Here is a 15,295-nt window from a genome sequence, read left to right as displayed (position 1 = left end):
CATGCTTGGATGACTATGACAATAAATTAATGGGAAATATACCTGAAATTAATTCCAACTAGTTAAACAGTTAGTAATACTTATCGTTTTGTAGTGGGATCTAATTTATATTTGAAGTCTATTGCGGACTATTAGTCTATTGCAGAAAAGTTTACACCAGTATTCTTGCATATTTCATAAAATATTTAAAGTCATGTCAGAATTTTGTATAAATATTATTCAGCTAAATAAAAAGCATTTAATCAAATAGTAATTCTCATTAAATTTTAACAATGATACCGAAATGTTGTTTACATGTATTAAAATTATATATGACTACTTACACAAATCGTTGCCATTTAAAAATCTATAGACTGCCTTTGTGATGTAACTGTAGCTCTTTTTAAATGGAGACAACAAAGCTATACAAAGCAATCTTTCAGTGAAGGGAAACGATTTAGCTATATAACTAAAAAATCTACGCACACACTGAAAGATTATCGAAGTAATGTCTAAGATTAGTGTGTTGATATGATGCAAAAATGAAAGCCATTAATATTTACAATTTTTATTTACAGTTCACTACTTAAATAGATATCTTGTTTTCACAACTGTGACCTACTTCAAAATTCACCGTCATTATTTATGTACGTCTCCTATATTCAATAACATCCATATGCGCTATTTTTAACACAGAGCGTTATTAGAGCCATTTTTATCGATGATGCCATTACATTCCAGCTATCTAAAGGCATCAGGGAAAACGGGAAAAACGGTGAATCAAAATAAAAGGAAGGTTGCTCCTTTAACGCGCTCCTGATCGTTCTTCATCATCATCTACTTCAACTTCAGCTTCAGCAGGCAACCGGGTGCGTTAGAGAATACGTTATTCCAAGGAATAGAGGCAATGGCGCGAGAGATTGAGAATGAAGTGAAAGAAGATAAAAGTAAAAGAAGCATGCATTTTTTTTTTATTATTATTTTTTTCTCAGGCGCCTGCTCTTGAAGATCATAAATGAATTTTGTTCGCCAGCTCTAGGGAGAAGAACAGATGAAAAATCTGTCCGTAAGAGAATTCGATTTCTCCTTCCCCCTTTTCTTTCTATTCCTCTTAAAAGTGGTACTAGCGGTGCTGAGGAAATGAGTGTTTTCTTCTGGATCTTCTTGTTAGGTTTTACCAATATTCCCAACCGGAAACGATAACTGACATGTACTAGAAGCATTTTACTGCCTATGATTTAAGTCGCGCAAACCTTATATTTTAAGTACCTGTCAAGATTATAACCAGCTTCATCAAATATGCACTTTTAATCGTGAAGATTAAACGCCAGTTAGTAACACTGATTTAGAACTCGACACTACCTTTAGCATAAATCTGCAGAGATATTAGAGATTTACCAAAGCAGAAAACATATAAAATCTGCTAATGTCATTCCCTGTATTCTACCTCTGCACCTCCCGATTCTAGTCGGACATGCTTCCAGTTACAACAAAAAGGCATGAAGCAAGGAAGGAGAAAATTCCTTATACGTTAACACACTGAAGTGAGTATAAGGAAGCACAATAAGCGAAAACGTTGCTTCTGTCACGTCTTTGAATAAGAAAAGTCTATAGTTTTAATGAAACAAATCAAGCTAAAGCATTACAAAGCAGCATTCTACCTCACGATTTGAACACTATTATGAAATAAGTACTAATACACCTTTTATTTAAAAACAAATAATTTAACAATACCTTAAATAAATTATTCCACAAATAATGCATGACCACTTTGAAAATATATGTCTTGTTTTCATTTTTTAACTTAAGTTTTTAACAGTGTCAAAAATGTCTGAATGAATGGAAGAGCGAAATTAATTTTTGTCTGATTGCTGATCTATGATGCACCTGGAAGTCATTCTTGAAATAAATATACTCGCATTGTTAGTTACAATTTAGTTACACATCATGAATCTTTGAGAGGCTGTGATATACAGATAGAAATGCATGAAAATTAGCTAAAATTATGAGTGACCAAAACATCGAACAATGAAAGCCTTTCAAAATGTACGTTACAACAATGAAAATATATTTCATTAACTGACAGCAAAAGTTGGGGGAGTTTGAAAATTTAAATAATATTTTATACAATATGAGTTTGATATCCTGCCTACATGATTCGGAAGTTTGGTGCAATCACGAGGCGGAAGGTTCGTAGTGTAATTAACGTTTTTTTAGAATTATTATGGTTTGTGAAACTAAAACAAAAATCGCTGCTAAAGTATAGTGTTCATCGAAAATATTATTGCCTGTCTTAAAACTGTACCTTTACTCCATTTACAGAGCCAGATTTTGCAATTTATAAAAATGTTTTCAGTCTACAATGAAGCAATAATAAATAAAATAAAAAATATCTGCACCAGTTCATGAAATCTCATACAGATAAATTCTTAGAAAATAAAAGTGGTCTATGTCTACGTTAAACGTCTTTCTTAGTTTAATATAGACATCATCTACTTTTCAGGAAAAAATTTCATTTTCTAAAACGGTAGAAAAAGAGGTCTAAAAGCTTTAAAGCAAGTTGCGTAGTTTTTGTCAATATAGAGAAAGAAATATTTCATGGTCTAAGATAATGTACATGATCTGAAAAGAAAAGACGGTTCCGATCTTTCTTGCTCTTCACGCTAAAAAATCCTGTCAAAGTTTTCATAGTGGGATTTCAAGGCAGATTCTCCTTCGCTAGAAATATTTATGTTGCCCAGAATTTTCATTTTAGAATCAGTAAGAGAAAAAAATGAGTAAAATATTTCCTGACTTGTAGAATAAACAGCGTATGTACACATACATGCATCCACGCATATATATATCCTCTATTTCAACAGTGATCAACTTCAATGAAAGGGATACTTCGGAATGACTTAGGAGAGTATTTATTCAGCAAATCTATTTAATATGAATACAAATAACGATAGTTTCACTTTTACCTAAAATGCAATAAATCATTAGTTTTTAAAATTTTAGCTTTGATTTTAGAACTAATTACCAATTTTATTAATATTAATTCAAAATTATAACTGCAGTATGGTATAAAAAAGTTCATTCTCCATAAATAATTCACATAAATTTTATCTTTACATATAAAAGAGAAGAATATTTTGAGGTGAAACTAAGCTATTCGGAGAATTCCAACAGTAACTTGCCACTTTGATGAAGCAGTATATCTGATAGAACGATTAATAAATGTAGACTTTTTTTTTAAAGTAAAAATGTTAGACTTTTTCAAGCGTAACCTAATTCAGTTTTCAAAAATTATAATTTCGTGTGATCTAATCCATGAGAAAAGTGAAACCACATAGTCAGATATCACTTGGCGGATGGCAGATCATTATTTAGGTATTCCATAAAAGAAACAGGACTGATTATTTCAATTATGCATGTTAGTTAAATATATAAATATACATACAAGCGGTATAACTGATAGTGTAGAGACATTAGGATTTTTGGAAGCCGGATAGATGAGAAATTAGCAACACTTTCGCTGGGAATCGAACCGCGGACCTCTGGAATACCGGCCCAGCATTCAGAACCACTACACCCCGAAGGTACGCTAGGAAGGCGGGAGAAATACCTTACATACTCCCCCTTTTAAAGGAGCGACTGGGGTTTTTAGGGGACTCAATCGCAAAATCCTGGGTGGTCAGAAATCATCAACCACCGCCTTTTAGTTCGGGCGCCACTGTAAAGACATTAGAATTTTTGGAAGCCGGAAAGATGAAAAATTAGCAACGCCTTCGCCGGGAATCGAATCGCGGACCTCTGGAATACCGGCCCAGCGTGCAGAACCACTACACCATGAAGGCACGCTAGGAAGGCGGGACAAATATCTTATAATAGTATTGAGGCATTTGAGTGGTAAGGTAGCTTTTACTGGGTCACGAGATCATTATCTTCCTTACTGCCTCATTTTCTATACTATTTTGCTATTTTACCTACTCTAATGGTATAAAAAATCCATTCGCATGAGTTGTATATTAAGAATAAGGTAGAAAATTGGAGAGATAAAGTAATAAATAACAGATGTTACAGTTAAAGCTAATTTGAAAAGTTCCGTATTTGCTCACTGTTGAAATGAATTTAAATGATTCAACTTATTTCGGTGGGAAAAAGTAGCTGCTTTATTTCTCAAGACTAGGAAATTCTTCTCCAAGTACAAACACTGCTCGTTAAATGGAGCATGTTAAATGGAGCGTTAGCTGTTTCATATTATGCAATGCACAGCCCTTTTCATCTAGTATCAACAACAAAGGTTAAATTTTGCCAGTTATAAGCAAAACTTAGAATGCCCTGAATAGCAACTCGGAGTAATTATATTTATTGGTCATTGATTTGACGGATCACATAGTAGTTCTGAAGGTGAAACAAGCGAAACACTAGTTAATAGTATACAAGTAATAGAGCAAAATTTAACAATAGTAAATTAAATACTAAGAGAAAAATCTGCTTAGAGGTACAATTTTTGGATATTAAAATTCGCTGATTGGCCGTGGTAAGTAAGCAATTATACTCAAGATTCTGTTCATAAAATAATGTGAAATAGCTTAAAGGTGGCTGACATGCAGGAAATTCTGTTATTTCAAGGAGTAACTACAGATGTCGTAAGCGAAAAGATTAGACAGAAAGTTCGGAATTTATAATTAAGACGATGAGCAAAATGCTGCATTACCATATTAAAATTCAGAAAAAAATCAACATTAATTACCTATCATGATGAAAGCTTGCGAATGAAAATACTTTCATAATCCTGCAGTCATACAACAAGTTAATTATCTAAACTAATTAGATCATTAATTGGTGGATGATGGTAAAAGGCGAGGGTTAATAATTATAGCAAATTTAAATTCATTAATTTCCGGCCTATATGCTTTTAAGCTAAGAACTTTAGAAATTTATTTAAATTATATTTTTGGACTCCGTGCAGTTTTCCTTGGAGACTGAATATTTTCTAACTTCTGTACTTCTGAACTAAAGAATGGAAAGAAATAGGAAAATTTAACTTTTTAACATAAAAATTCAGCGTTGTCAGCTGTAAAAGTATTCGTGGCATCTCTAAAACAATTATACAAATTAAAAAGTTCAAAACACGTATGTAACAGATGGCTGAGGAAGGCTTTGTCTGATAAGATACACATTAACAGAATGTTTTCCTGGAAAGCCTGCGATGTAATTAAACAACTTGTCATACAAAATGGAAAGAAGTTTTAACTATTACAACGGACTATTCATATATACAAGAAAAACAAAATCATAAAGAAGAAATTAGGTAATGGATGGAACATGAAGTTACTCATTTTAGTTGTACAGCGAATTAAGTTTGTTACTGAGAAATGTTTCTTAGAATTTAAACGCTACTCTAATCCATCAAATACAATTTAATATTATGATTCATATTTACTCATATTTTGAATAGCTCTATGCAACTATTTCTTTGCAATTAAAAATATGTTCATTGAAAATTAAAAAATAATTACTGATTTAACAAAAAAAAATTCTTAAAAACAGAATTTATATTAAGCCCGAAATTGTTATAATAAACAGGAAAAATTAATGAAATACGAAAAATAAAAAGAAAGATGGAATAAATTATTAGAATGCTGAATTTTGACAGATATTCCAGTTATAAATGTAAGGAACTCGAAGAGGATATATCAGACAGTTCTTTTGTCCATTAAGATTCTGATCAGGAACATAATCGACATCGCTCAGAGCTCGTCAGCACCACTAATAAAAGCGTCACCATCATCGTCAAAACATTCCTTAGACAGTACATAGTTTCACTCACCTACTTGAAAATTTAACTATAACAACACATGTGTACACAAAATATTGAAGGGAAATAGCCACAGCACTCCGTTGGGGGGGGGGGCAAAAGAATGTGTAACCTAAAAAATAGATTAAAAAAACTGAGCGAAAGCGCGAAGCTCAGCTTGTAAATGTCGTCTGAAGATATTATAAAACCTATTCTAAGTGATTCAGAAGTGCACACCATGGAGCGTTTAAAAAAAATGTATTTGCTCTCACGATCAACCTTCTGTTTTTATACTTCAAAATGTGTACTGACGGCACTTTTAGTTATTGCCTGATTTAGGGAGAGCTCGCTTCATAGACAAAAAAAAAAAAAAAAAAAAAAAAAGGACTGTTTCAATAGACACATTATCAGCTTTCTTTGCCGGAATGAAACTCTAATTAACAGTCAATCAGAAAAAAGTATATGTAGCCGATACAAAGGCTCATGACGTTCCATACACTATTGCTCGAAAGGATCGTGCAATAAAGGCAGCAGCCACAACTTGGCAAAGGCATCTGGGGAAGCACTATTAGGAGATGAGAAACAGCAACTGGAATTAAATCTCAATGATCATTAAAGAAGACGATTACGGATCTCCAAACATAAAAAACAATCCATCTGAACTAGTGCCAAATTCGATCAACCTGACAGTATCCAACTGGAAGCATGTTGACATTTCTCACGTTGCTTCAGTCTCAGAATCATAATTCCGTATTTGTTGTCGGCTGGCATAATAGTTTAGGAAGCCATTTTTGGGGGTAGCCGATTTTCTCTTAGCAAGCCAATCTCATTGCTCGCATGTACATCAACGACCTTCTGCAGGTTAATGTATTCTTTATGACGAAAAGCTGTCAAAATGTCATTTACCAACAAGGAAGTTCTCAAACTCACTCTTTCATAAATGTCCATCCACACATTTTGAGACTCCTAGACTTATTACTAACAGAACACACAACGTAATGCTTGGAAAGTAATTGCACCCTTTTCAGAGTACCACTGAATTAAAAGAGCTAATTCCGAAGTTTCTGGTAGGATCTTTCACAAGGGGGCATAAAACTGATTGTATACCACAACGAATAACAAGTTGTGGGGCTGCCAAGCAATGATTTACCATTTATTATTAAACTGTAAACATATTGTTGCATAATTTCTGAATAAAATGATTGAACCCATTAAAAAATTCAAAACTTCTAAAAATCAGCCTGCCTGTTTAGAGTATATACACATGCCCAGTTTCGCGACATTAGCTCATTTGTTTTCCTAAAAGAGTGAGCTTTTAAGGAATAGTTAACTTAGATCGCAGAATAAAGTTTTTTCTGATTCTTTTTAAGTTTCAGTATTTGGAAGTCAGCAAATAAGACAAACCTAAGGCATTTACTGATCTTTTTGTAGTCTCTAATATCAACATTCCACACAATTCAAAATACTCTTAGCGTAAATGGCAGTTTGTCAACACAGAAAAATTCTCCTGCTCATAATTAATCCCACTTTACTAGATCAAAAAAGTGAGTATTGGTATTAGAACGTAACGAAACATATGTAATATGTTGATATAAAGGGTAGATGGATGCAAAGACAAGTAAACGTTAGAAAAATTCGCATGTCATGAGTTATGTCTTATTAAGATATCAAGTTTCATCAAAGTGTTTTATCAGGTAGTGATTAGAATATGAACAGTTTTATTAGCTTTTGTTAACTTTAAAATTACTTTCATAGTTGAAAGTCAGATCTCATGCCCGGTATGGCGCCATCTGACGAACCTAATAGTTGAAAAAATGTGCATATCAAAATCAAAAAACTCCAAACACCTAATTTTATGTGTTTGGAGTTTTTTGATTTTGATATGCATATTTTTATCTTTCTTATTACCGCATAATTTAGTGATTTATACAGAACAAAAGATGTGTATATTTGAGAACAAAGCTAGATATCTCTTTGAAATTACTCACGGTAAGTATCTGTTAAACAACCCCTTTCCCCAAGCAATCCTTTTTTTTACGAAGTAACAACGTTCAAGACAATCACAATTAAAGATTCATATAAAGTATTATTGCCCTTCTCCCGAATAAAGCGGGAGGAGGAGAGAGAGACATGTATCTTCACAATGAAAATGCTTTTCGAAGAAAAAGAATACAGATCTGATTTAGCATTTTTTTTTCCTTCACCGATTGGATAAAAAATGTAAGCAGGAATTTTAGAGTATGTGGAAAAGCAGAAAAATAATCAATTACAGAATAAAAAACTGCTGATAAAAGGGGAATTTCTTTTGAAGGCTTTGGATAAAAAAGACTCGAACGTTTTTTATAGGTAATTTAGGAGTTAGAATAAAACTTTTTATTAATAAACTACAGACCAAAATCTTTTGTATTTTGTTGTACATTTTAATTATTTAATACAAGGAAAACTCGGTCTCTGCTGCAACATTGTAACATGATGAGTTTGTAGAGACGATTAGGCATTTCATTTTGGAACAAGAGACGTGAAAAATGTGCAGTGCTTTCCCGAAGACACGAACTCCAGACCTTCCGATGCTAGCCGGACGTACTTTAAAATAACACCACGAGGACACGCAGTAAGGAGGGAGAAAATCCTTGCATTCTTCCCCTATCTAAAGAACGATCGGGAAGCCCAGAGCGCAATCACAAATCGTCGTCCGAAATCTTTCAACTCGAGCGCCACTTGTAAAGACCATTAGGTATTTTATTCCGGAGCAGGAGACGTGAAAAATGCGATATGAGTTCGCCAGGACTTGAACCCCGGGCCTTCCGATGCCAGCTGGATGTGCTTTCCAACTGCACTATGAAGGCAAGAGGTAAAGAAGGGAGGAAAACGTCACGGATCTTTTACTTAAATTATCTTTTTACATTGTATTCGTAGAATTTAATTTTTATTTTACAAGCAACTTTACAATTAACTACAAGTAACTGTTAAAGTAACTGCCTTTAATTTGGATAACAAAAATCTAAAATTTTCTTCACAAAGGATCATGCATTTTGCAGCCACTTCAAAATAGCGATTTCTACTGTGATGCTGTATTAATTTCATATTATTCAATACATTTTTCTTATTAAAAATTTCATATTAATTTACATTGTTAACTGGACTGAACACTGCAAGCAATAAAATAGATTTAAAAGAATAAAATGTTAAGACATATTTAATTCTCTTTTATATATATATATGATGTACCAGCTTTAGTCCGGAATAAATATATTGGTGAAGAATCATAGATGAAGTCGTAGCTTAGAATATCAGACGATATGTTTAAAAAACAGGATCCATTTATTATATTTCAGGAGAAAATAGCAGTTACAAAAATTAAGATCTCCGGAGTAAATGAAAAAGAACTACTAATAACTTTTTGTATTAAGTTTACTGCATCGTTACATTAAAGAAAAAAGACACCGGTATTCCTTTGCGAGTCCTTTTATAGCCTCTGGAAAGGCGGAGCTTCCAAGAAATGACGTCAGCCTCGTCAGCCATTCCAGTTCGCTTTAAATATCTCCAGAACATTCTATAAATGTATGTGTAGAAAAGGCGAGAAAAACAAATTAAATCCACAGCCCCAAGGGGCTGTGGATTTAATTCCACGTACTTTCAAATAAGATACCGTCGCCATTAAAAATGAAAAGAACATACAGTTAGAGTTTTAAGTGTATTTTTGACTATGGAATTTTATTATTACATATATATATATATATATATAACGCACGCTAGAAAGAAGCAGGATTAGATTCATTAATCAGAAAACTTACATATACCTACAAATCCAGGATAAAATATCAATGAAAAAATATGGTGGAAAAAATAAAATCCCTTTATGAAGCTTTCACACGAAGGCTTTGCGGTGACAAGCGGCATAAGACGAACTTCGTGACTAGGCAACCAGACCTTTATAAGTCAGAGAAATTGGTTTAATAATTGGAAATTGGTTTAATAATTGGAAATTGGTTTAATAATTGGAAAAGGAGACGTGAAAAATGACCACCGAGTAAATACTCCTATAGGGTAAATCGACTAAATGCTCCTATATATTTTTTTCGTAGTATGTCATTGCTCGCTTTGAAATCGTTGAGTTTCTTAATCAAGTACTCATAAATGCTTTACAAAATATGAATTAGGTAACAAAACAAATTCCAAATTTGGGCTTCCAAATGTCCATATTCGAGTGAAGACATAAGTTATTCAGAATTTGATGGATCTAATTACCGTTGTTTGATCACAAAGCGAAAACATATATACACTTATGTAGATTCTTCACTGCTTAATTTCTTTAAATATTACAGGGCTCTAATATTTGGTGACTACAATTCGAAAAGTGATTCGCCATTTATAGTGAATCAACGCAAAATGCCACAACGAAATTAATAGCACAGAACGCCCTTTGGGCTAAAGAAGGAAAGGATTTGGTAATTAAGATAACTTCTTCAAAAATGGAGAAAAAATTAACACACACCTTTTGGTCAACAATTTATCCAAATAAGCGAAAAGAAATTCAAGGAATACGAACTAAGCATTCCTAAAATACGTAGCATGAGAATTATTTTCTTTCATAGTTCAAATAAAGAAACAATGGCATTAAAGTAGTTTTTCATTGGGGAATAAATACAGCTTTTGTTTTATAAATAAAAAGCTTTACAGTGGAGTTTTTCTTCGTTGAGAAAATTATGTACGCAGCAAAATATAAGAATCATACTTTTAGGACGGAGGAAGAAAGGATGGGATACATTTTCAGTCAATAGCCGTAGGCGTAAAATATGCGTAAACAAACATACTCTCTCCAAAATGTTTTGCAATTTTAATGTCAAATATTAGACGTAATATATTTTCTTGTTACAAAATAAACAGCTAACCAAATAAAATAAAATAAAAAGTTTCATCCCGTTTTCGATTCAAAAGTTGCGCAGGAGAAAGCAAAGTATTTTGCTATATTAACACCTCAAAATCTGCGATCGAAAACTTGCAGGAAAACACTTAAATTATTCCCGCCACCTCGTTACCTAGTGACAAATACTTCCCGCCCTGTGAACGGAATTTTAGGAATTTGCGAGGAATTCGGAAGTTCTCGCCTTTCCTCTTAACGGATTAACGACAATGTTTAAAAGCGTTTGAAGGGAAAATGAAAGAAATATAGGCGCGTAAAGGGATGTTTCCTCATGTTGTAAAGGGAAGTAAAAGGGAATATACTGCCTTCATTCGGAAAGTCATGGATTGGCAATTACGCGACAGAAATATAAGCGGCAGATATTTTCCAAAGCACGTGTAAATGAGATAATAGAAATATCTCTGACTATACGAAATTTGAGGAAAGTTATTTTCTGATTGAATCGAAAAGAAAATTCAATACATCAGGCAAAAATGCACCTACGACAGATTCCTTCAGATGGTTTCAACACCAGATAAAAAATTATAAAATAAACATATAGCAATATAACTCTACATTATATTTCATCTATTTGATATGGAAAATTCATAAAAGCTTTAAAACTTTCTTTTTATATTTCATTACATCGATAATTTTGATCTAAATTATAGCAAAATATGTGCGATTTAAGTCACAGTGATAGTAGTCAGACTAGCAGCAGAAGAGATACGTTCTGATTTCCAAAGATCTTCACAGCAAGTTAAATAATTACAGAATTCCTCGATGTCTTATCAAAAAATTTTGAAAGACAACGAATGTCTCGCGTAAAAGTTATACGGAGAAATTCTCTTGATGGTAATTACCATGAAGTAGTGTAACGTTAAATATATGTTTCAGCGTAACTGAACATTCCCAACAATAAATTTGAAAATCTCTTCTACTTATTTTATTAATTGTTCTCTTTATTTGTACTAGTATTTGCTCTGAGCACTAATATGCATTTAAATTTCATTATACAGGGTGTTTCAACAAATCAGTTACAAACTTTCAGGAGAGAGAGAGTACATCTAGACGATGGAAAATTACATAAGCTTTCCTGGCGCGCTAGTAACAACACAAAACACAAGAAAGGAGCAACATAAACAGGGTGAGGAAACATGTTTATTATGCTTAGTACAGTAGAAATCGAGAAACAAGATCAAAAATAGATAACGATCATCATCAAAGAAAGTGTTTGAAATTACGACCCTGGACCCTGATACAGGCATTCCATGTGCTGGAGATGGAGGTATCTCGAGCACATAGAAGATCTGATAGTCTCGAAAATACTGGGTATGTCTCGGACTTCCCCAGCATCTGCCACGATGCGTGCAACAAGTTCCTCAGCAATTCTAACGGGGATTTAGTACACCAGTGTCATGATGTATCCCCAAAGGTAGTAAGTAGTCAATGCAAGTGAGGTCTGGCGATCTTTGCTGGCCAATGCACCGAACCACCCCTGCCGATTCCATCTTGAAGATACGTTTCGAAAGTAAGTTCGAACGCCTTTTTTGATGACGACCATCTGTTTTTGTTCTATTTCTTGGTTTCCGCTGCACTAAGCATAATAAACATGCATTCTCACTCTGTTCATGTCCATTCTTTCTTTTGTTTTGCGTCGTTACTATCGTGCCAGGAAAGCGCTTCCGACCATGTACTTTGGCTGTCCTGAAATTTTGTAACCGATTTGTTGAAACACCCTGTATATACCTTGCTATTGAATACCGTGTCAGGTATAACCAAATTGGTATTATTTGTAATAAATACGTCCTGAAAATAAATTTGCACTCAAATTTTATTATATTAATTTTTTATTTAATTAATTTAGTATCTAACATGAAGTTTTCCTCCATAATGTATGCTACTCAGCACCAGTTTTAACTCAAATTTTAATTCATTATGGTCTTTTAGCATTAATGTACTGTACTGAGTTCCAGTTCGTAGTTCTTTTTTATTTACTTTAAGAATTTTTTAATTACTCCCTTTATTTATTTATTTATTATTTTAATCCATTGTTTATTATGTCTTAAGGATGCATACAATACGGCAACAGCTTGATGTAGGCGCTAGGCATCGTCGTGTGTGCTACCTCATCAGATTTTTGTTGCGTATAACATTTTGCGTGTAAGTACATGCAACAGTGTATATAATTGTCATCTTGTTTTTAGCAAGTTTTGTATGCTGCCCTAAATTTGCTATCCAATGTACTTTTATTTTAATCCACAAACATTATATTAGTTTGTTTTAAGCAAACATTTACAATTTTGTTTTTCGTATCTTAATGGATCAATCATGATTGTACGGCGTGGTAACTAAGTCTCGCCATTCTATCTTTATATTTGATTGTGTATGTCTACATTGCATTAACGGTGTACGTATTAATTGCACAGCATCAAGTTTTTCTGCGATTTCGCACCTCATTAATCACTGGTATGCATTCTAGCATTATTCCCCGCAAATACCTCCTAACTTTCTATTTATATATACAAATATATATATGGTTATTTCACTTATTTTTTCGTTCTCTTCCACGAACCACTGCTCTTTCCAGCAAGACTAGTTCATTCAGCCTACCAGGACTGGTCTGCGGGCAGCAAAAGGTAAGTTAAAAAAACATATTTTAAACAACCCATAGTACTAAACATGGCATGCCCTTTTCTAAATTTCTGACGATTGATATTTTAATCGGCTAAATAATTTCAATTCAATGGACATACATCTTCATAGCGACGTTCAAGGGCAGATCCAGGGGACTTATGCATAATCCAATAGATAAAAATAGTTCTCATAATGGAGTTTTTTAACCGAAATGCTAATTCAACTCAGTGAATGGCTGCCCCATTATCAATGTAAAATTCTGATCTGAAAGGATTTTGACATGATTGAAGGGTATCAAAATGTAACAGAAAAATATAACTTCATTTAATTGTTTGAAATGTACAAATTCGAAATTCTTTCAAATGCCAGTTTCAATGCATATGTAAATTCTCTCACACGAAATTAAAATAACGTAACTGAAAAACTAAGGGAAATATTACCATCATATGCTTAAAAGTTTTAATAAGTGGTATTCAGTATCTCACGACATAATGAGAGAACACAGATAATTCTTAATTATAGGACTTAAACGGTAAACTGTGTAGTTCTCAGCTAGGGTTTAGCCCTAAATTTTCACATTTCATAAATCCTAAACTAATGTTTTTATATCTAGAAAGCTATAATTTTTATGCCGTCTGTATTTACGATAATATCGAAATAAATAGCATTTAAGAAAAGGAGAAGTACGCCAATTAGATAGCACAGCTAGGGAATCAGGCTCGATTACTTCACATAGTTTTTTACACGTATAGTTGTATACAATGCGTAAAAATTTCTTATATTACATAATAATAACACACACTGCATGTAATTTTCACAGTATACTTTAAAATGTTGCTTACTTCTAAGCAGATAGGTAACGCCATGGCTGAAAAGAAAATTTACTTTAAGGGGAAAAAATTGCATTCCATGTTTGATGCGCAGGGATTTTGTTTTCCTTAAGAAGAAGAAAAAGGATTTGTCCCCGAGAAAGAGACAATCAGATAGGTTGAAATAAAGCATATAAAAGCAAAGATATCCGTCTCAAAAACAAAGGAATGTAATTAAAAGGTAATTTTTCAAGTACTCCTAAGCCCAGGTGAATACTATTCATTATCGCTTCGAAGAAGAAACAAAACAAATTCCTTATCGCAGAAAAAAATATCTTCATCAATATAAACGCACTTAAAACTTAATATTAACTTGGTAATTAATTTAATTTACAGAACGGTTACACTAGAAGAAACAATTCTGAATCTAATCAAAGGAATTGTTTGAGATAAATAAAGCAAGTTCTTTTCACGAATAAAATTGTCACTCTCGCAAATAAATTGCATTATATTTGATAATTTTCTCAACACATGCTTAACAAAGTTGTATTTTTAATGCTGAGAATAGCTGAACTCACTTAGGTTTTGCTTATAACATTTCTTTCCAGCTGTCATCTGCAAACGTGATTAGAAATTATTTGATTGTTAAACTTTAAAGGCTTTTACAAATTCCTACGCTTTTCTTCCCTTTAATTTTTGAAGACTGCTGATAATTTTTCATGGAAGCAGCAATTAAAACTAAACTTTTATATTTTAAATAAAAGAAAATTTTAATAAAATTTCGAAAAATTTGCATAGAACATGTTTAACATGTAAGCTGAGGTCTTCAAATTATTGTTATAAAAATATTCTACGAATAATTGATTAAGAAGTTTGGACGTATAAATCATTAAGCGGTACTGCTATTTATTGAAGTTTTAAGTAAAAGGAACGCTTCTTTTTGGATAATTTAAGAAATGCGTTTTCTTTGTGAAAGGTTTCAGCACTGTAAAAAAGTGTGAAAAAAAATAAACAAAAAGGCTATAAAAGCGAGAACATTGGTTTCTTTAGACTTCTTGCATATTAATTATTCAGCACGTAAACATGAAAGAATTTTAGAAATCTTTTTATTTTCACATTTTGGAAAAGGTGAAAGAATATAACAGTATATTTATCATATTTTGTTCTATTTCCACTTTCATT

At 32.7% G+C, this 15,295-nt stretch overlaps 1 protein-coding gene across 15 annotated transcripts in view; it reads right to left on the bottom strand.

Annotated features, from left to right (window-relative positions):
* LOC118199398 (fat-like cadherin-related tumor suppressor homolog) overlaps nt 1-15,295 on the bottom strand; it is a 1,041,672-nt gene that overhangs the window by 280,324 nt on the left and 746,053 nt on the right. The window lies entirely within an intron of this gene.

This window comes from Stegodyphus dumicola, chromosome X1 (genome assembly GCF_044657685.1).
Source record: "Stegodyphus dumicola isolate Sdum_Otavi_A_Nest chromosome X1, ASM4465768v1".
NCBI lineage: Eukaryota > Metazoa > Arthropoda > Arachnida > Araneae > Eresidae > Stegodyphus > Stegodyphus dumicola.
Note: the sequence above shows the minus strand (reverse complement) of the source record. Positions and strands in the feature narration are given on the sequence as shown.